The 20,466-nt window shown below is 40.4% G+C and overlaps 1 protein-coding gene and 1 long non-coding RNA gene across 2 annotated transcripts in view; one reads left to right on the forward strand and one right to left on the reverse strand.

Annotated features, from left to right (window-relative positions):
- The window catches only part of LOC309848136 (uncharacterized protein), a 439,793-nt gene that overhangs the window by 45,612 nt on the left and 373,715 nt on the right, over positions 1-20,466 (reverse strand). The gene's annotated exons all lie outside the window — the stretch shown is intronic.
- LOC309848137 overlaps positions 4,913-20,466 on the forward strand; it is a 67,281-nt gene continuing 51,727 nt past the window's right edge. The window contains exons 1-2 of the long non-coding RNA XR_014302850.1: positions 4,913-5,053; positions 9,327-9,461. This is a non-coding gene — a long non-coding RNA (uncharacterized lncRNA). The remainder of the gene's footprint in view (positions 5,054-9,326; positions 9,462-20,466) is intronic.

Raw genomic sequence — 20,466 nt, forward strand, 5'->3', positions numbered from 1 at the left:
AAAAAAAAAAAAATGCAGAAAACAATTGGAAAAGAGCTTAAAAGCAAATATAGTGCAACACTAATTAGAATATAATTGGGCACTAAAGTAAGTAAGGTACCTTAAAAAAGTATCTTTGGAAGCAAGATCTAGAAGTTATAGTTGAGTCTTAATATCTGTGATAGTTAATGTTCTATAAAGTCACCAGGAACCCTGAATTCACAAGTACTGAGCCATTGCTCCTAGGGTAAAAACAAGGTTAGGTTCCTATGAGCCTCTGATTTAGCATTTTCACCACCTAATGAATGGATAGCCTTGTGTTATATATGTTTCTACTTAAAAACACCTTATTTTTTTTTTAAAGATTTTTATTTGTTTATCAGAGAGAGAGGGGGAGAGAGCGAGCACAGGCAGACAGAATGGCAGGCAGAGGCAGAGGGAGAAGCAGGCTCCCCGCTGAGCAAGGAGCCCGATGTGGGACTCGATCCCAGGACGCCGGGATCATGACCTGAGCCGAAGGCAGCTGCTTAACCAACTGAGCCACCCAGGCGTCCCTAAAAACACCTTATTTAGGGGTGCCTTCATGGATCAGCTGGTTGGGCATCCAACTCGTGATTTTGGCTCAAGTCATGATCTCAGGATTGTGAGATTGAGCCATGGGTAAAGCTCCAAAAAGTTTTCCCTCTCCCTCTGCCTCTACCCCCTCTAAAAAACTAAAAAATAAAAATACCTTCTTTAATGTATATATTGATAATTCATTAACATTGAACTCATGTCTAACACCACTATAAGTCATGCCTGAATAAAGCTTACCTATGGATTTACTCTAAGAGGCACATCCCAGTCTTTTCATTCAGGTACAGTAGAGAGTAACTCAGTACTCTTCTTAGGGGCCATTTTAAATAAATAAATAAACAACAAAAGCACAGAAATATTTAAAATTTCCCACTAAATAGAACATGATAAGGACACTCATTTACAGAAGGAGAGCTAAAACAAGAAAGCAGAGCTTCTCCTTGATCAACCTCAGCAGCGAATGTATACACAGGGCAACTCAAGTTTTTTTGCTGCTTTGTGCATGCATATGTCCACAAATGAGCACAAAAATGCCATGAGTATTGATTTGGGAATTATAAATAATTTTAGCAAGTAGGTGAACTGGCAAAAAAAGTATCCTGCAAATAATGAGGATCAACTATAAATACCAAGAGGGAACCTTGGACAGAGGAAGGAATGGCTTAAAATGAGTGATGAGAGGAGACAGTCCAGGGAGGAAGAGCCGAATCAGCATAGGGAAGATCATTAAAAGTCAGGAACAGTATATGAGAACAGATCATATCTGCCAGGAACCCTCTAGCCTAGATCCCATGTAATGCCCCTGTCATTTCCTTTACATCTAATTAAATGTCCCCTGCTCAGGGTGGCTTTTTCTGACCTCCCCATTAGAACAGCATCTATCTTCCATTGCTCTCTAGACCTTTCTTCTGCTTCATTCTTCATTCTTCTCTGGAATGCACTTCCATGAGTGACATATGTAAGTTTCTAGTTATAAATTTTCTGACTGTCCTACTCAGAATGCAGAAGCCATGAGGTCGGGACTCTGTACTTGGTTCACTAGCCCAGGTATTTGAAGAGTGCTTGCAACAGTGTGGTCATTACTAGCTGTTAAATGAAGATGTTAACCTTCAAAATAAAACTGTCAGTTTGTTCGCCAGCAAAATGGGTTTATTTGGGGGAAGAGCAGAGAAATTCAATTCAGGACACACAAGCTACAATAAAACCATAGGCAAGTCAGGAGAACAAACAAGAGGAATGCTCTTTTAGAGAGGAAAGGGGAGAGTTGGGAGCAGTTGTCATAAACAAAAAGTCTCTTGGTGTAAACTGGGAGCTGCAAGTATAGTGGCTTTTCATTGGCTGAGTTGGGACAGTCTTTCATTCGCTGGGCCATTGCTGGCAAAGACAAAATCTTTGTTCCTCCTACTAGAGTAGTAAAGCCGACTTTAGTGCAAGGTATCTCTCTCTTCCTGTTGGGGTCTATAATTGATAGAGTGGTAGGGCTTTGAGAGCTCCCTCTGCTGGCCTCCCATCTCCATTTTAAATGAGCTTTTCTTTATTAATTTTCACAAGGACACGAAGTGTAATGAATCTGAGTAACACATTAAGAATTATACCTTTCATCTCAGAGGAAATAAATAGCTATTTAAGTAAAGAGTCCTATTAAATATGGGAGATTTACAGTGCTTCTGATACTATATGCAAAATTTAAAAAGAGACATGCCTGATTATTCCATGTTGGCTCAAGGTCCTTTCCTACTCCAAATCTTCCCCAAAAATCATAGCAAGCATCTAACCTTAAAAAAACACAACCTCTGGCCATTTTTCTGTCTGCCTCAACTGCAGCTGCAGTCTACTGGTATGATTTGAAGGTAACTAGAAAGCTCTCTACGTTGTTTTTGACGTCTAAAATGACAGTGTGACAGAATATTTGGGGTCTAAGTGCTTTCAAAATATCTGCTATACCTGAATAACTAAGTAAACTACTGTCAGTCACTAATACTTTAGTGTAAATTAGCTTATCCTGGAGTTTTAGGCAGTAATCATGTAATTCCAAACTATAATTTTAGAGAATGAGAAAACTGAGATGCATAATGGGAGCATAGTTTTATAACTAATTTAGTAATTTGAGACATGACAAAAGTGCAGGTCTCCCAGCATTCAGTTAACTACAACATTCTAATTCAGAACCTTTCCAGCAGAGGTGTTTGAGACGGTCTCCTCATGAAATTTCCAATTAGTAAATCCTTATGAGAGAAGAGTATAACCCCCCCCCAATAAAATGCAAATATCTTAACTGACAAAAATGCAAATAACTTGAAAAGGTGTTATCTTCAATCAGGTTATCAAATTAGCTATTTCCAGAAGTCAGGTCCCATCTTAAGACACAATATCCTCATATGAAAGGCAAACTTCGTTTAAGTGTTCATGGAAAGTGAGGGACTCAGAAAAGGGCTGGGAATTCTGGGCAGATCTAGGGCCAAGGTGCAGGGGGGTACAGAATGTAGAAAGATTAAAAGGGGCATCCAGGAGAAGTTATAGAAAAGAGTCCTCTAAAGCAAACATCGGCTTTGTCACTTTCCTACATTTGACTGGGGCACATACACAGGAGACTAGGGCCCACAGAGACGGGCAGGTGGCTGTAGAGAGCTGGCTCTTTCTGAGATGATCTGGTAAGTCCCTGAGACTCATGTAGAAGCAACTTGCAATCCTTGTGACTGCAAACGCTAATCAAGAAACTGATTACACCCCACTGGGAGGAGAAAGATGAGCTAATGGAGGAGCTGGGTTTTGACTAAAATGCCCTTGGAAATGTGTCATTTCAGTGCTGCCCATTTCTTTAATACATTCCACAACTGCCTTCCTAACCACATCTTACATAACACACACACACACACTCTCTCTCTCTCTCTCACGTGCACACAGAAAGAATTTTATAAAGAATTACACTTAGCTATTAATGCTTGATGTTAACTTAAAATAATCTCCGTGTCTCTGTCTTCAACCCATTTTTCCTGTGGATAAGTATTGCTTATACCTTCTCAGGAGTATTTAAGTTGTCAAAAGGAGATTTGCTTTTCCTACCCCTTGAGGGTATGAACAATTATTCTCTTCTTTCATTTGCATATAGCATCAGGAAACATATCAGTGCTATGAATTAAATTGATCTACTAAAGGTAGAATTTCTGACATGAGAGCAGGCAAATGAGTGAGTTACTTGGGGGAAATGAGATCCCTTTCCTGTAGCTTCCAAAAGAAACTATATTTGCCGCCACCGTTTTATACATCCATATCTCAGCAACCTTGATACAGAGAGATATTGAACACCAACAATAACATCTGCAAAACTGTAGGTGATTAAGAGAAACATCTGGCTTTCTATTTTGAAGGCCTGTGTTTTGCTAATTTTCTTTTCAAGATGCATTAGGCTACTATGTTGGGGGAAAGAATGACATTGCTCTACACCAGGGGTCAGGAAACCATGTTCCACAGGCCAAATCTGTCATGCCACCTGTTTTGTTAAAAAAATTAAAAAAGGTATTGGGACGCAGCCACATTCATTTATTTACATTTTGTATATGGCTGTTCTCATGCTAGAACAGCAGAAGATGAGAAATTATGACAAAGACCATATGGCTGAAATACTTACTATTGGCCCTTTATACAAAAAGGTTTTAAACCAGGAGATTTACCTTTTCTAACCTTCAGATCAGGTTTTGGAAAGAGGCATTTATGTGTTTAACAAGGCTTCCAGGAGAGGCTGCTATCTACTGATGTTTGAAAAATTCCACGTGGAACTCTTTTTGAACCTACTTCAAGGAGGGCCTATGGCCTGAATGGAGAAGGGACAGGTTTGAGACCATTTGCCCACCAGTCAGGCTCTAAGGAAATCCTATGTAACAGATTCCTCTTAACTTCTTGAGTCTCATATACCCTCCAGCTTTCTGATTTCACCTCCTAGTTCCTAATGCTGATTGCAGCACTTTTCCACTGAGTTCTTGGCATCCCCTTATCAGAGAGCCAGTATTTATCCTTGGCATCAGTCTTCGGTTCTAGTCTTGCCACTTCTATTGTGTATGATGTTTATCTGTCTGCTCCACTGCTGACTCCAGACGTCTTTGTGGTGCTGGTCTTCTAATTCCCATCTCAGGCTGAGTATAAGCAAAAAACAGTCAACATTCTTTTTATTCCAATGACTTATCCCTTAGGACGTGTCTAATTCTTAATGTTTGATCCCGAGACAAACGTGAGATTGAGACACCCAGAAACGGTTTTTCTGCCATGCCTCACTGGCAGTCAGTGCTCTTGGAATTACGAAGTGGAATGGCACAAAGGTGCAAAATTCCAGAGCCTCGGGAAAAGCACCGTAGCCATGGTGTCAGATCACCTGGCGTGCTGTGAAATTCACAATCAGCATTGTTTTCAGATTCAGGAAAAGTGGTGTTCTTCCCCAACTGTAACTATTTTCCCAAGACTAGGAAGAGAATCTGCATTTGGACTTGCCATTGACAGTGAAAAGGTGGGTGATAACAGCTTCTCTGTACACACTCCACCCACCCCTCAGGTAACTGAATGGCCTAAACTTCTCTGGGCCATTTAAAAAAAAAAAAATATCTTGGGGCACCTGGCTGGTTAAGTTGGTTAAGCATCTGCCATTGGCTCAGGTCATGTTCCCAGGGTCCTGGGATTGATTCCCACATAGGGCTCCGTGCTCGCCAGGGAACCTGCTGCTCCCCATGTTTGTGAGTGCTCTCTCTCTCTCTCTCTCTCTAACAAATAAATAAGACTTTTTAAAAAAAAATCTTATTTCAACTATATAAACTTAGAATTTATATAAGAATTATATAAGAATTTATATAACATTAAAAACACTGACCCTTGGAGATTTTAAATCTCAAAATTGATGTCACATCTATTTTTACAAACTGAAAAAAGTATTTAAAGTGTATATATGTCGCTATATATTATATATATGCATACAAACATGAACCTTTTTTTAATTTCTTTTCAGTGTTCCAGAACTCATTGTTTATGCACCACACCCAGTGCTCCATGCAATACGTGTCCTCCATAATACCCACCACCAGGCTCACCCAACCTCCCACCCCCCTCCGAAACCCTGTTTGTTTATTATTATGATATAGATATGACAGTAAAACAATGAAAATAGTTTCTAAGAAGCCAAGCTAAGAATCACTGTATCTTGGAGTCATTGACAGTAATTTAGATAGCCCTACTTAACTTAAAAATTCCCAATAATACCATGGTTAAAAGTGTAACACTAAGTATTTTGTTATAATGATGTTGACAATTCAATTTTTGAATTTTCAGTAACTCCTCTTAAAAAGGTAAAACAGATGTATAAAAATTTATGGACTTATGATCTAAAATATTTAAATAGGAACTTCCCTGGCAATAGAACATAGCTGTACCTATGTGGATTCATTCCAATCTATTACAAAACAAAACAAGATTCTTGCAGATAGCTATTTAAGTAGGGACTTACCATGACCCTCTGAGTACCCCATGAGACCTGATGTGTGTCATAGTCATCATTGAGCCATTGATAACTTGTGTAATAACTGAAACCCAACTCCTTCCAGGAAATCTCTATAGCCTTGTCCTCTTGGATAGAGTACCATGGACTCAAACTTCATATTTTGTCAGGTAGAATTATTACTCAATTTCAAGCAGTAAGCCTTAAGAAGCATTCTGTTCCCACTCGGAACCCTAGGGTAGACTTAATTTCTCCCAACCCCGGTCATCCCAGCACTGGCTTCCTTCTCAATAGTGAGTACCAAGAATGCCTCACAGCTGTGCTCCTTCAACATCTAACAATTCTCTCCTCTAAAATGTGCATCACCCAATTGCTACCACCTCTGGGAAACTGTATGAGGCACTTTCAGCAGTTCATTCTAGGCCCCTGGAGTTCCTCTCAGGGAGATAATGAAGATATGTGTCAAAGTTAAATGAGAGTAAAACCCCAAGGGGTGAGAGCAAATGCAGCCATTTAGAGAGATAGAAATGACAAAAGCTGTAATATGGGGACACAATGCCTAGGGCACTGGATGATTTAGATATAGGGAGGATCTGGGGGGGGGGGGGGACTGTGACAGGGTAAGGCTTTGGTCAAAAGAAAAATAATAACAGAAGCATAAAACACAGCAACAGATGGTTACTGCCCAAGGTGATGAAGATGCCCTCCTATCAGTGATGGTGGGAATACTCAGAACCTGTTATTCATCTGAAGTAAAGAGTGACAAATCACAACAGCCTTATTATTACTGTAACCTTCCGCGAGATGGTACCGAAAGGAGTAGAGACATCAGGTTGGCTAAACCAGAAGCAAAGAAGAAAAGATGGAGGTCTGAGTGAGATGAAACATGCGTGAGGATATATTTAGAAAAGTAAATTTTAATTGTTTCCATTGAGCACATCTTGTTTTCCCATCTAGACTGCCAGGACAGGGACAACATCTTGTAAGTGTTTGAAAACACAGCACATACAGCACATACAAATCGCATCCAACTTGTCTAAACAAGAGAAAACAAATTTGTCTAGAGTCACAGCGGTGGTATATGTCAGAACACTTTGACCCTAGAGTTCTAATGTACTTTTTTGTATGATACACATTTGATATATGCTTCATTCTTAGCTTCATTTTAAATTTCTTCTGTTTTCTATTTTTGTTCTTATCCATTCATAATATCTTATGTTGTTACAGTCTGTGAATCTCTGTAAGACATACCATGTCCTTTCAGGTACAAAGCAGTTAAAGGAATCAAGAATGTTATTTATGTGACTCTCTCTCTCTCTCTCTCTCACACACACACACACACACACACACCCTTAGGTGGAATGATTTGTGTTTTGTAGTTATAGGTTGGTTGACCTGCCCTTCAATCTCTGGGAATTCTGAAAGACAAAATTCTATCTTTCCACATTGCTTAATAAATAAATTACTTAGGAACCTAAGCAAATGGAAACCCCTATTAAAATCCGGAGTCTCTCTACTATCCTCCTTTTTCATATCATCTCCCCTTAATACTTTCTTAGTTGACCACTTCCTGTGGGTGTCTCCTTGCACACCAAGTCCCCACTCCCTCACACCAATTTGGAGGACTCAAAATGAAGACAGAGGCACCCCCTTGGGTTTTAAGTCAAGTGTTTCTGTTATTTACTGCAGTTTCATTTCTTTTGATCATTGGGAGACGTGTTGGCATATGGGAATGGAAATTTAGGTTGAGTAACTTTCAGCAATGTCAAATGAGTTATTAACAGAACCAAATTCTATGGTGCCCTAGTTGCTTTTGGAATATGGCTTTCAGTGTCTCAGCACAAGATGACCTCAGAGTTTGATGGAAGTCTACCAATAAAAAATAAATATATAGGAAATAATAAAAATGACATACTGAGGAATTTAAAATTATAAATACCTGCAAATTCACCTCAAAGAGGATTAATCAATCATTAAATAATTAATGAAGACTTAATGTTTTGTCAGAACTGTCCTATGTACAGATGCGAATGAAGGAACAGGGAAAAGGGAAACTTTAAGTCTTAATTGTTGAAAACATGGAAGATATATGAAATGTGGCATAAAAAAGGGTGACACTGGGAGGAAAAATAAAAGTGCTAATGTACATGGTAAAATGTATATGCATAAATACATATGTATAAACATATATATTTACATCTATGGGTCTCATTACCCTAGGAAGTGATGTAAAATGAAAGTATTAATGCTTTTGTAATGTAACACTAGGACAATCAAGGGACTGGGGTACATGAGTCCTGGATCCAGCCCCAGTTTAGCCACCAATAAACTTTGTGGCTGGGAAGTTCATGTCTAGGTCTAGTTCTTCAACTGTGAAATAAGGCAAATTGGATTATTTTTAAACTGGAAGATATTTTATGTTGTGTTAGGTTATGGAATATATACTACATTTCTTGATATTAAACACTGACTTATTTATCAAAAGAAATTGGAAATATTTGAGTTGCTCCTATATTGAGAGGTGGTATTAACAGAGGCAATGGTGGTATTCTCCAAGTGTCCTTTAATAAATTGAGAGATAGCCCTGGGAAAAAGGGCAATAAAGTCAAGTTCAAGAAGGATATTTTAGGGGGTGTCTGGATGGCTCAGTGGGTTAAAGCCTCTGCCTATGGCTCAGGTCGTGATCCCAGGGTTCTGGGATTGAGCCCCACATCAGGCCTACTTCCTCCTCTCTCTCTGCCTGCCTCTCTGCCTGCTTGTGACCTCTGTCTGTCAAATAAGTAAATAAAATCTTTTTTTTTTTTTTTTTTTTTTTAAAAAAAGGATATTTTAGGGGCACCTGGCTCAGTGGGCTAAACCTCTGCCTTTGGCTCAGATCATGATCTCAGCATCCTGGGATCTAATACTGGTAATACTGACAAGTATAGCCCACAGGAGCAAAAGGCATTGGGGTTGTCAGAACCTTATTTCACAGGTTAAGAGTGGAAAGGAGGAAGCGCCTGGGGGTGCTCAGTGGTTGAGTCTCTGCCTTCAGCTCAGGTCATGATCCCAGGGTCCTGGGATCCAGCCCCACATTGGACTCTCTGCTCAGCAAGGAGCCTGCTTCCTCCTCTCTCTCTGCCTGCCTCTGCCTACTTGTGATCTATCTCTATGTCAAATAAATAAAATCTTTTTTTTTAAAAAAAAAGGATATTTTAAAGCATGCATATTTTGAAAAAATATGAACAACAGTATAAGTGAAAAACCATACTGTTGGATTAGAATTTTTATAACAGTTGTTCACTGTCTTTTACAGTGACAATGCATAATATGTTGACAAAGTCTCCAGGATTTGAAGTTAGACCCAAACCCAGCTATAGCATTTATTAGCTACTGCACTTCGAACAAGTTAACCTCTTTAGGAATCAATGATCTTACCGGAGAAGCACAGGTAAGATTATCATCTAAATCATTCTTGTGAGAGGAAAATTAAGTAACACAAGTATTCAACAAAGTATAAACATTCTGACACTTGTACTTACCAGATCTGGAAAAATAAATAGAATGCTCATTACTGAATTGGAAGAGGCATCACCACAACCTGGAAAACTTGGTTGTTATAACTACCTCTAAAAAGCTAGCATACTTGTACCAGCAGATCACCATTTAAATGCAATCTAAATTTTCTTCCTAAAATTAACATTACACAAAAGGTAGACATCAAGGACAGTGAATTTAGTCTTCACTTTATTATTTTTTTTAAGATTTTATTTATTTGATGGAGAGAGAGACAGAGGGAACACAAGCAGGGGAAGTGGGAGAGGGAGAAGCAGGCTTCCCGCCTAGCGGAGAGCCCCTTGTGGGGCTAGATCCCAGGACCCTGGGATCATGACCTGAGCCTAAGGTAGATGCTGAATGACTGAGCCACACAAGCCCCCCCTAGCCTTCACTTTAATCCATCTTTCTGGGAGGAGAAATCTCTATGGTTGGTCCTATCCACGTTCATTGTCTGGCCTATGGACTGTGCTTTACTGTCCTCCTTAATGCACAGGTACAGGTGATTTCTTCATCTAAAAGTCTGCAAGGTTGGTTGTGTTTTTTTTTTTTTTTCTTCTCTTTTCTTTTCCTGTCAAACTCTTTGAGGGCATTGGGCTGACAGTTCTGGGTCGGACTGAGTTTAATCTTTTCCTTTCAAATCAAATTATGGGGAAAATGCCAGGGAAATGGCTCCCTAACAGCTGGCATTGTTCAGAAATCACGGAGCTTGGTGAATTTGTAAGATAAGTGTCTAAATTGTGGAGAAAGGCAGACAGCTTCCCCTCTTGGGCTGATATCTGAGCAACTAATGACTAAATGACTCCATTTTGCTCTCCACACAATGGCCTGTCCCGGAAGACTTAAGAGGCTCTTGGGGTTCAGTGGCCTCTCCAAAAATCAGTCTGCCTAAAAGCTGATTTGGGGTCTTCCCCACTGCCTTGGCTCCCTATTTGGTAATTTTATAACTTTTAAAACTAGTAAGAATAGGTGAGGGTAGATACCTGCCTTGAGTAAGGTGAAATCCACTGGAACCTCCCTATCAAGACACAAAGAAAAATGGCTAAGAAAATAGAAAGCCAAACAAAAGCCAAAAAGGGAGAAACAACTTTTAAAATATTATTGGAGAGACACCACATTCACATTAAATACTAAAATATTAAAATTGATTGAGGTTGTGAAATAAGTGAATTACTTAGTCTCCCATGCATTAAAATTAATTTTTCATCTCCTTCTCCAGGCCACTTCCCACTGGCTTTCATTGAGCCCTCTTAATATTTTATTTGCTGAAGGGAAAAGGTTTCCTTTTGACATATTGGCATTCCTGGAGTTGGTTGACTATCTCACTGCCAACTCCATGAGAAGATTTCTCAGTCCTAGTGAAGCAACAATAAAGAATAAAAAATTTGCTATACTGCCTAAACTTGGCACATTTTTTTAACCAGACCCTCCCCTAAAGACTGTTATCCACGGGGCCATTCCCTTTGCATGTTACATTCCCACCTTTCTAACTCTCTTCAAACCTTCCCAACCATTAGTCTGTTGGTAATTTACTTAAAGGAAAAAAAACAAAAAACAAAAAACAAAAAACAAAAACTGAAAGACAAGTTGAGGTCACTATATTTGAGCTGCCCAAACCGGTTTTTACATTTCTTTTTTTGGAGCTCTGGGGTAGGGGTTGTCTCTTTGGGGATTTAGAACAGCCTAGGCTTGGTGGTCTCTGAATTCTGGAGCTTGCGAACGAATATGGCAGACCCTCTGTAGTTAGGAGGTGAATTCAACAGTGGTACACTGGTATCAAAAATGGAGTGCATAAATGGTCCAGAGAAGGCAAACAGGGCTCAAATCACTGGAGATGGGCTTTGGAGACTTACTAGGATATTAATCATAAAAACCTCCAAGTTTCTGGTCTCATACCCATAAGCTAAATGTAGACTCTTTGCTGTAGTGTAAGTTTACACACATGAGGAAAGAGGTAAGATAAGGAACAAAGTCTCTTCAGAAAGAAGTAGGATTCCAAACTCTCCATCATTCCCAAAAGTTCCCTCATGGCCATGCGAGTACAGTGATGCTTTTGTGCACTGTGGTCATACAGAGTTAGATCAAGAGAGGAGTGGTGACCCTGATCTAGTCTAAAATCCTCTTTCCAAATGTGATATAACTGCAACAAATGGAAGGGACCAGGCCTCAATCAATACAGAGTTAATCCCTGAGCCCTTGGTGTTTCCCAGATGCCAAATCCAGGACCTTTGCACCAGTTTTTTTTAGGGCATCTGGTGGTAGGAATATGTCTTTATATTTTTAAGGTTCATTCTTCATTTCTTAGGTCACTCAAGAGTAGAGGCTAAGGCAGAAGCCATGCTTTTTCTGGTCACTTGAGTCCAGAGAAGATGGTATAGATATATTATCTATTCATAACAGTAATACAGTCTTGACTTGGTTCAGTACTCAGACTAAAACTTTAGTTATAAAACAAGTAACTATTCTTGTACATACAAAATTATCAGTATGTTTGATAAATCCTGTGGTGCTTATTGGAGAAGAATCAGAAGTCATCAGCCCCTTCATCTGTCAGGGAATGTTGATCCAATTCCATTATTTATACAAAGTCACACTATAAGCCACAGGGTACAGGATTCAGCTGCCACATGGCTAGTAGTGTGCTCTGTCTTCTGTCCCCAAAAGCAATAAGATATATTGTATAATTCATTTCATGAAGGACATCAATTAAATGGAAGTTTTCCCAATCTTCAACAGAAGGGAACCCTAACCCATGTCATGGTGATAGTGGTTACAAGAATCAAGAGAAATTCTATTAACAATAACAAAAAATATACTAAGTAGAGCTAAACACATTTTTGTGAAGCAGAAATTTTCAAAGCCCTTAATATCTTCTTAAGCTTTACAAACATTTAAGAGGGATATATACTAGGTCTGTCACAAATGTATGTGACCCTGGAAATCAACTAAGGAGCATTTCAAGTGAATATTAAGACCCAGAATGCGGCATAGGAAACCAGTTTAGTTTGCATGGCATCTCACTATTCTCCCTCAGAGTTGCCAGATTATCAGGTAGGAACAGGGAGCCAAAGGATAGTCCTCTCAACCACCAATCCCCTTTGGAAGTCTACAGTGAAGATTTGCCAGTTTTCAAGGTTTCAACAATCAATTCATTGTGAATGTGCTAAAAATCACAATATGTAATTTCTCTTCTCAGATCAGATCTTCGCTTTAGGTCTAAATCTCTTAACCTGTCCACAACCCAGCTGTGATCTATTTTTTTTTCACCATCAATTGCAATCATAGCCCTTGTTCTTATCACACTTGCACATTTTTTGTTCCCATAATGACCACGGCTCTTTTAAGATCTTGTCTTTGCTTATACTGTTCTTCTTATCTGGAATGAATTGTTTTCTTCTTCCTCTCAGTCTAGTACAATCTTCATTGAGGTGACCCGATACCCTATCTCTTCTCTAAGTCATCAGCATCCCCAATGCAGAAGTGAGTTTCTTTTGCTGTAAGTGTTCATGGTATTTCAGTTATAAATTATTTTATTCATCTTTTTTTTTCTCTATCAACATGGAGCTTGATGTCTGGCATTTAAAGTACTTCAAGTAATTGTTAAGGTTAAATGAAACATAGGAGTTGAAGTTCTATCAATAGATTTAGACCAGATTAGAGAATGCCTTTAAAGCCATATAGAGGACTTTGGACTTAATCTGATGAACGAAGATGTTCTGGGTTTCTTCTTAAAAAGAAGAGGTATGAAAAAAGATAGCCTCATCCCTAGCATCCCTAGTTGGATAAGCGATGTAGCTTGGTGGTCATGGGTAAGTATTCTGAACCATACTTCCTAGGTCTGAGTCTCAGCTCTGTTCCTTCTACCAATGTGAAAGTCACTAAGCTCTGTGGCTCTCAGTTTCCTCGTCTATAAAATTAGAATACATTACTCCTGTAATCATTGTGAGGTTTGGATGAAGTAATCTATGAAAAGCCCGAAGAGCAATTCTTAGTACTTAATGAGCCCTCAAGAAACAGTATCTAACATTATAACTACCCAAACGGAGAGGTGAAACGAGCATTGGTCTGAGTATTAGGAGACCTGGACCTTGCTACAGATTGAAGAAAAGGTGCAAATGAGGTCAAGTATTGCTGGTAGAGGGGCTTGACAAGTATCAAGAAAAGTGAGCATGTGTTTTGTGAATTTACCATTCTCTGCACCCTAGGCTTACAGGCTTGAAATCAGATGTGTAGCACAACGAATGCGTTAATCAAGCTTACTGAGACAGTCTATAAACACAGAAGCCCAATTCATTAATTTACAATGAGAAATATAACTATTAAGTAGATGGGATGTCAGTGTTTGTGGATAAGCATATTCTCTCCTGTGGACAAGTATATACTGGAAGCCAAATCATAATCCTAGAATTGTTTGATGAAAGTAAAAGAGCAGGAGAGAAAGGAGGTGACCTCAAGATATAATCAGGTTCATAGCCAGAGGTATCCCGCTCTGCTATAGACACGTACCTATCACTCCAGAGATGCCAAAACACATTCCACATCTCTTTCTTCTAGGGACACAGAACACTACATTGCCCTAGCTTCTGATAGGTGCCATGCATACCATTGTTTCTTTGCTACAGTGCAATCATTTGGATGGATGTTTTCTAAGTGCAATCAACATTTATCTGAAGTTCTGCCTGAATGCTGTGATTGAATTCTTGATATTCATAGATCATTTTTTAAGGACAGTTTTAAGATAACTATCTTCTCCTTAAACTTTTCTGGTGAGCCTCTGGCTTCCCTGAGAGACTCAGCAGAGGGATTTCTCTATCCCTTCCACTTCGAGTCTTCCCAAGTGGATCCTTCCATGCATATCAGTTAGCTGGGGTTGCATAATAAACCACCTCAAAAGGCATTGGTTTAAATGCTTATTTTGAGCCCCTTTGTTTGCTAAAGACCCTATGGATTAGCGTTTGGGATTGGGCTCAGCTGAGTCCACTTCTCTCCACATGGAGTCAGCTGTCTTTGCCTCAGACACGGTGGAGGCAACAGGGACAGTGGGGAGCTGGGATGTCTCTCCATATGTCTCTCCCAGTCCCTGTTCAGGTTAAGCCAAATCCAGTGCTCAGTCAGGGGAAAGAGACCCCACCTCTTGACGGAAGAAACTGCAAAGGATCTGTAGCCAGATTTCCTGAAACCCACCATGAATATAGGAATACATTTTGACTGAACAAAAGAACGAATGAATGAACGAATGAATGAATGTGTCTCCAGGGAGAGAGGTCATACCAGTCAAGCACTCAAGGCAGCTGAACCAGCAGCTCTGTAACCAGTGAGACCAGCAAACCCACTCACATAAGCCACAATGAGTGAAAGATGTTCCAGTCCCAGAAAGAATTTCGGAGCAGGCAGCATGTGCTATTCCCTCTCGACACTCAAACTTTATGATCCTAAGAAAGTAATCAGCAGGGGAGGTGAGAGCCCCTGAATGGAGGCTGACATCGAGTGACCCTTGCTGAGGAAGCTGACGCTGACCACTCCTGCCCAGTGATCGAATTTGATGGGTTTCATCATCTTCCTCCTGTGCCCGCTCCGGCTCCATCGATTGCATCGCCTTCAATCTCTCTTCTGTGGTTAAAGGCTGCTCCTGAGACTGCCCTCTCCGAGTTGCCTAGTTTTGTCAATTCCAATTCAGCCAGACATCCTTTTACCCTTTCCTAGACAACAAAGCTTTCTGGTCGATGTTTTAAAAAAAAAAAAAAAAAAAAAAAAAAAAGGGAAAGAAAACTCACAGGAGCCTCAGAAGCCTCAGAAAGTCTTACTAAACCCTTCTTTCCTTAGGATGCATTCTCCCCTGCCTGGGTTAAGGAGAGCAATTGTCCTTCTCTGCCGATAGCTCATACTTATCTTCTCTTCCAGCCTTTTACATCTGCCTTGGGATCTCAGACAGAAGCCTCCTTGTTATTTTCCCCGTTCTTTCTTCTTTCTGAAAATTAAAAATGCTTTATTGTACATAGAGATGGCGTGTACATTTTAACCCTGTACGTCACTTGGACCTTATTGTCTAGATCAGAAAAAAAAATACATCTTTTGAGGATTCTCATTAGGCCTAAATTATGGAACAAGGACTTTCCATTTTATGCTTCAAATCTTGAATGTCTCTTTAAGAGGCTGCAGAAAGACCTCCTCAAAACAGGGGACAGGAATTAATGCCATGAGAAGGACATTATGGTTACCAAGTGTCTCCCCGTTGCATCGTGTCTGTAACTCCACGAGAGACGTGAAGCAGAGTTTCCAAAATCAATGCCAGACAGAGGTCCCCAACTATAGGGTAAAATCCAGTCTCCTTAACATAAGAATAAAAATTTTAAAATAAGCTCTTGTCCCTGCCAATTCGTCCAGCCTTGGCCCGTCCAGCTTCAGCTTTGTCCCCCTCCCCAAGTACACTGCTCAGAAGCCAAACCTCTAGTCAAAACTCTGCATTTCCCACCTCTGTGAGCCTGAACTTGTTATTTCCTTGGCCAGAATTTCCTTCCCATTAGTTTGCCTGGTTAACCCCTTTTCATATTTTAGTCTGCATTTCAATATTTTCCTTATCTGGTAAGCCTTTCTTGAGCCACCTAAACAGTTGCTATTCCCTCTTTTTTATTATCCCTGTACACATATTATCCCCACTAACCTCACTGCATGAGAAATGTTCCCATCCGCCCATCTATCCATCCGTCCATCCATCCATCCATCCATCCATCCATCCATCCATCTATCCATCATCTGTCTATCTGCATTCTCTTCTTGGAGAGGTTGCAAAATTCTCTGCTGGAGTTTTTAATACATCCCGCCCTGCTTTTGTCTTTGTGCTTCTCCTGCTCATCTAGTGTGCTGATATTTGAATTCTTTGCCTTTGTTTTTGTAGCACATCTTCTCTGCTACCCCACTTTATTCTGTTTCCTCCTCATCTTCCAATATCCCTCTCAGTCGGCATGCTACTTTCAGCTATAAATATGACCTTGACTTCTTTACAACAGAAAAATCTGTCTTGATCTCCCTTTGCTCCTCCACTGAATTCCCTCTCATTCTCCTTTACCTGGGCACCTAATGCCTTAGAAGTGTGATCTGCACTTCCTAGCTCTTACTTCCATGCCATTTAAATACGCCTTAGATCTTTACAATCTGATCTCTAACTTCACCACTTCACTTGCAGAGGAGTTCACAAACATCAGAAGTTATTTCTTTGCAATACACCGACCATACATATGTGCACATGTGCACACACATCTGTATACACACTCATAGGTTTATATTAGATTATAAACCATTAATACCATGCTTAATCCTTCAGCCACATTCCCTCCTTGAACTCTTGATCCCTCATCCTTCAGGACCTTATGCTCCTTACTTCTTATTCTGGCTGAGAGTCAGTAGAGTGGGGGATAGTAGATGACACTTATCTCACGCTTAGGATTAAAACTGGTGTTTGCTCTTACACCCAGAGCATACTAACTGTGTGTGATGGGGAGGCGAGGCTCTGGTTTGCCCACATCCTTCTGTTCCCACCTGTGAATTCCATATTCCCAAGTTGTGTTGATGACCAAACATATTCTTGGCACTTGGGGTTTTAAAATAAAATGATACATTTTGGGGCGCCTGGGTGGCTCAGTGGGTTAAAGCCTCTGCCTTCGGCTCAGGTCGTGATCCCAGGGTCCTGGGATGGAGCCCCGCGTCCAGCCCTCTGCTCAGCAGGGAGCCTGCTTCCTCCTCTCTCTCTGCCTGCTTCTCTGCCTACTTGTGATCTCTGTCTGTCAAATAAATAAATAATATCTTTAAAAAAATAAAATAATAAAATAAAATGATACGTTTTAGTGAAATATTATATAAACTGATAAAATATGAACCCAAAAAGAAATACAATTATTTCTTTTTTCCTTCGTAGAAACTAAAGTAAAAAGATTTGATGATGGCAATTTGCAAAAAAACAGAACACAACAAACCCTCCTGACTAGACTAGACTTCAGGTGTGGAAGAAAAAACTAATGAAACTGCTAAGTGATTCTGGGCTTGGCTCTGCTCTCTGAACACCTTTACACTCCCTCTATGGCCACTCCAATGCCCTGCTCTGCTTGCTCCTTCTCAGGGACTGGCCCTTGGCTCGGGCTGCCAGAACTTCATTGCCCCGGGCCCTGACCTAAAAGTTCACCTAATTGTCTGGATTATTCACACTCTGTGTTGTGTCATGCTTCTGCTCTGACTGCCCTTTGAATGCCCCAGCCCGCTTTTACTCTTCTTCTGGTAGGTGGGTTCCACATGATACGTCTCGAAGAGCCACTACTATTTTGATTTTCTTGAAATATCACGACTGACCCAAATTCCCTACTAATGATTGATTTTTTTTTTTTTTAAACCAGACTGGGCCTTTTGCATGTGAGTTCTGGCCCAAATATGGAATGGAGTATCTACAGCCCTGGAGGACTGTCTGTCCCCTTCCGCCATCTAGCTAGGTTGATACCTTACCCAACCATCCTTCTTGCTTCTTCTCATTCTCCATCTCTCATGCTATGGAAGACTTGCCATGACTCACCTTTGGTAATCCATGTCATGGTAGTTAACAGATGTTAAATTATTTATGATGAATTGGTTGATCTCATTTCATAAGCCTCCAGGCAGGTGATACCCAGGACAGCCACCCTGAAGGGCAGGAGGAGAGGGAAAGCAGGGGTGAGCTGTGACTTGGGAATGAGTCAGAGAGAAAGCCTGAGAGAGATCATGCCCTGGGGCACCTTGTGGTGATCTTGAGGGCCAGGAGATGGGGAAGCACAGGGTCTGCAGTTGATAGTGGCTATAAAAGAGAAAGCTGGATCCATTAAAATCAACCATCTTGACAACTAACTTTAGGGTACATGAGTGTTAACATTCCCCATTAATAAGGAGACAAAGAAAAAGAAGAAAGGATGAACATATGGAAAAAACAGCAGGGAAAACACAGTGATTCTTGCCTCACAAGGAGCTGAAAAATTAATGGTAGAAGGTGGGTGTGTTGCTAATGAAGAAAATAGTAAAAGAACTTTATGGGAAGTGTCAGTGAGGTCACTGATAGGAGATGAAGGGACTTTATAATCACCCTGGATCCTCATGGACATTGAAGTCAGGAATAAGAGTTTAGGAACCATACAGAGTGCAATTATGTGTGATACTAATGGAAAAGGAAAAAGCAATCTTTTGGGGGTGATTCACACAGTGAGTAATTGACTCTGGGTTTGGATTGTAATTGCAGCAATGGCACCTCTGGACAAAATGATGAGGCTTTAGGGGCAGCAATCAGGCAGGTCCTGGATCCAGCAGCTTCCTGGGGGATCCGGTGAAGTTCTGAAGGGTGGAGCCTCGCCCTGTCCTTATCTGCTCCCCTGAACTAGGAGCCTAAAAGCTGAACTCCCTGAACACAGCCTCACAAAGGCAAATTACCACAAGAATGAGCAGAGGCAAATCCACCTAGCTGGACTGATTGAAGCAGTGTCTCTGTGTGTATGACAGGGCTAGGCGAGTATTCACAGAAGCTTAAGAATTCATGGAGTCCCATGGGTGACCATAATCTGTGCTTTAAGATGGCTGCACTCCCTGCTACCCTCTCAAAGCCACAATTTACCCACTTAGTACGCTGGCTCACACTCTTCTCCCATCCAAAATGCACGAATCTTCCTCCCACATCCGGCTTCCAAGGTTAAGAACAACTACCTCTCCTTCAGCAGGCCTCTCCCAGCTACTCCAAGCTGCAGAGCCTCTCTCTCCCCTGGTTGTCTACAGTCCTCGGGGTCTAGTAAACAGCAGCACCGTCATTGATTACAGTTTGAGTCTTATCACCCTAAAAGATCATATAAGCTTCTTAAAAGCCAGAGCCATATCCCCAACAATATCCAGCACAGACTAAAGGCATTAATTGCCTAGTGAATACATATTGATCAATTGATTATTTAACTCACTTAACACTTTCACATTACTTGGCTTAGGCATTTGATGGTTAGGAAAAATTCAGTGGAAGTCAAACCAATTTAACTCTAATTAATGAGGAATAGAAATGAGACAAATGGCTTCTTTGGAGCAATAAAAATAGACCTGAAAAAGAAGAACAACCAATCACAGAGAAGAGATACTAAACCTAACTAGTAACCAAGAAAATGTGTTTTGAAACAATAATGAAAGACCATTTTCCACACCAATTTTAAAAGTGGAAAAAAATAACACTGATGTGGGGAAATGGGCACATATTATATACTTTGGTGGGAATCCAATGGCTTTTTACCAAAATTAGCAATTCTACTTTTATGAACCTGTCCTACAGAGAAACATGTATTGGGTCCAAAATTGTAGATACCAAGATGGTTTTTGCCTTAAGGAAAAATTTAAAATGACCTTCGTGCCCATCAGTAACATTGTGCTTAGGTAAATACTGAGTCGTCCATATTATAGAACACCGTGAACTAAAAGGAATGAATGCAACTGACAAGGAGGGATCATCAAGGTACATGTGTAAGCAATAAATTAAGCAACTCATTAGAAGTATATATATAGAAGTGATCCCATTTAGGTTTAGAATTTCTGTGGATGTGCATATATACATGAATATGTATCTGTCTCTACATATGTAAATGCATAAAAAGAGAGCTGGAAAAATCCACGACAAAGTGTTGATAGCAATGAGCACCCTCCAGAGGAACGGAATTAGATAGGGGGGAAATGAGGAAGCTCTCTATAGGCTTCCATACAGAACCCAGAGCTGAATATAAGCTGGAGGACTAGACCCAGGGATTCTCAAGAGTCCAGCCCAACTCTCAAGAAAGCTTTTCTCCACTTGCACTGTGTCAAGGACAGTTTGCCCAAATACTGTCTATCTTCCGCTTCAGCCCACCATCTGTGCAGCTTCATGGAAG

This window comes from Mustela nivalis, assembly GCF_964662115.1.
Source record: "Mustela nivalis genome assembly, chromosome: 14".
NCBI classification, from domain to species: Eukaryota; Metazoa; Chordata; class Mammalia; order Carnivora; family Mustelidae; genus Mustela; species Mustela nivalis.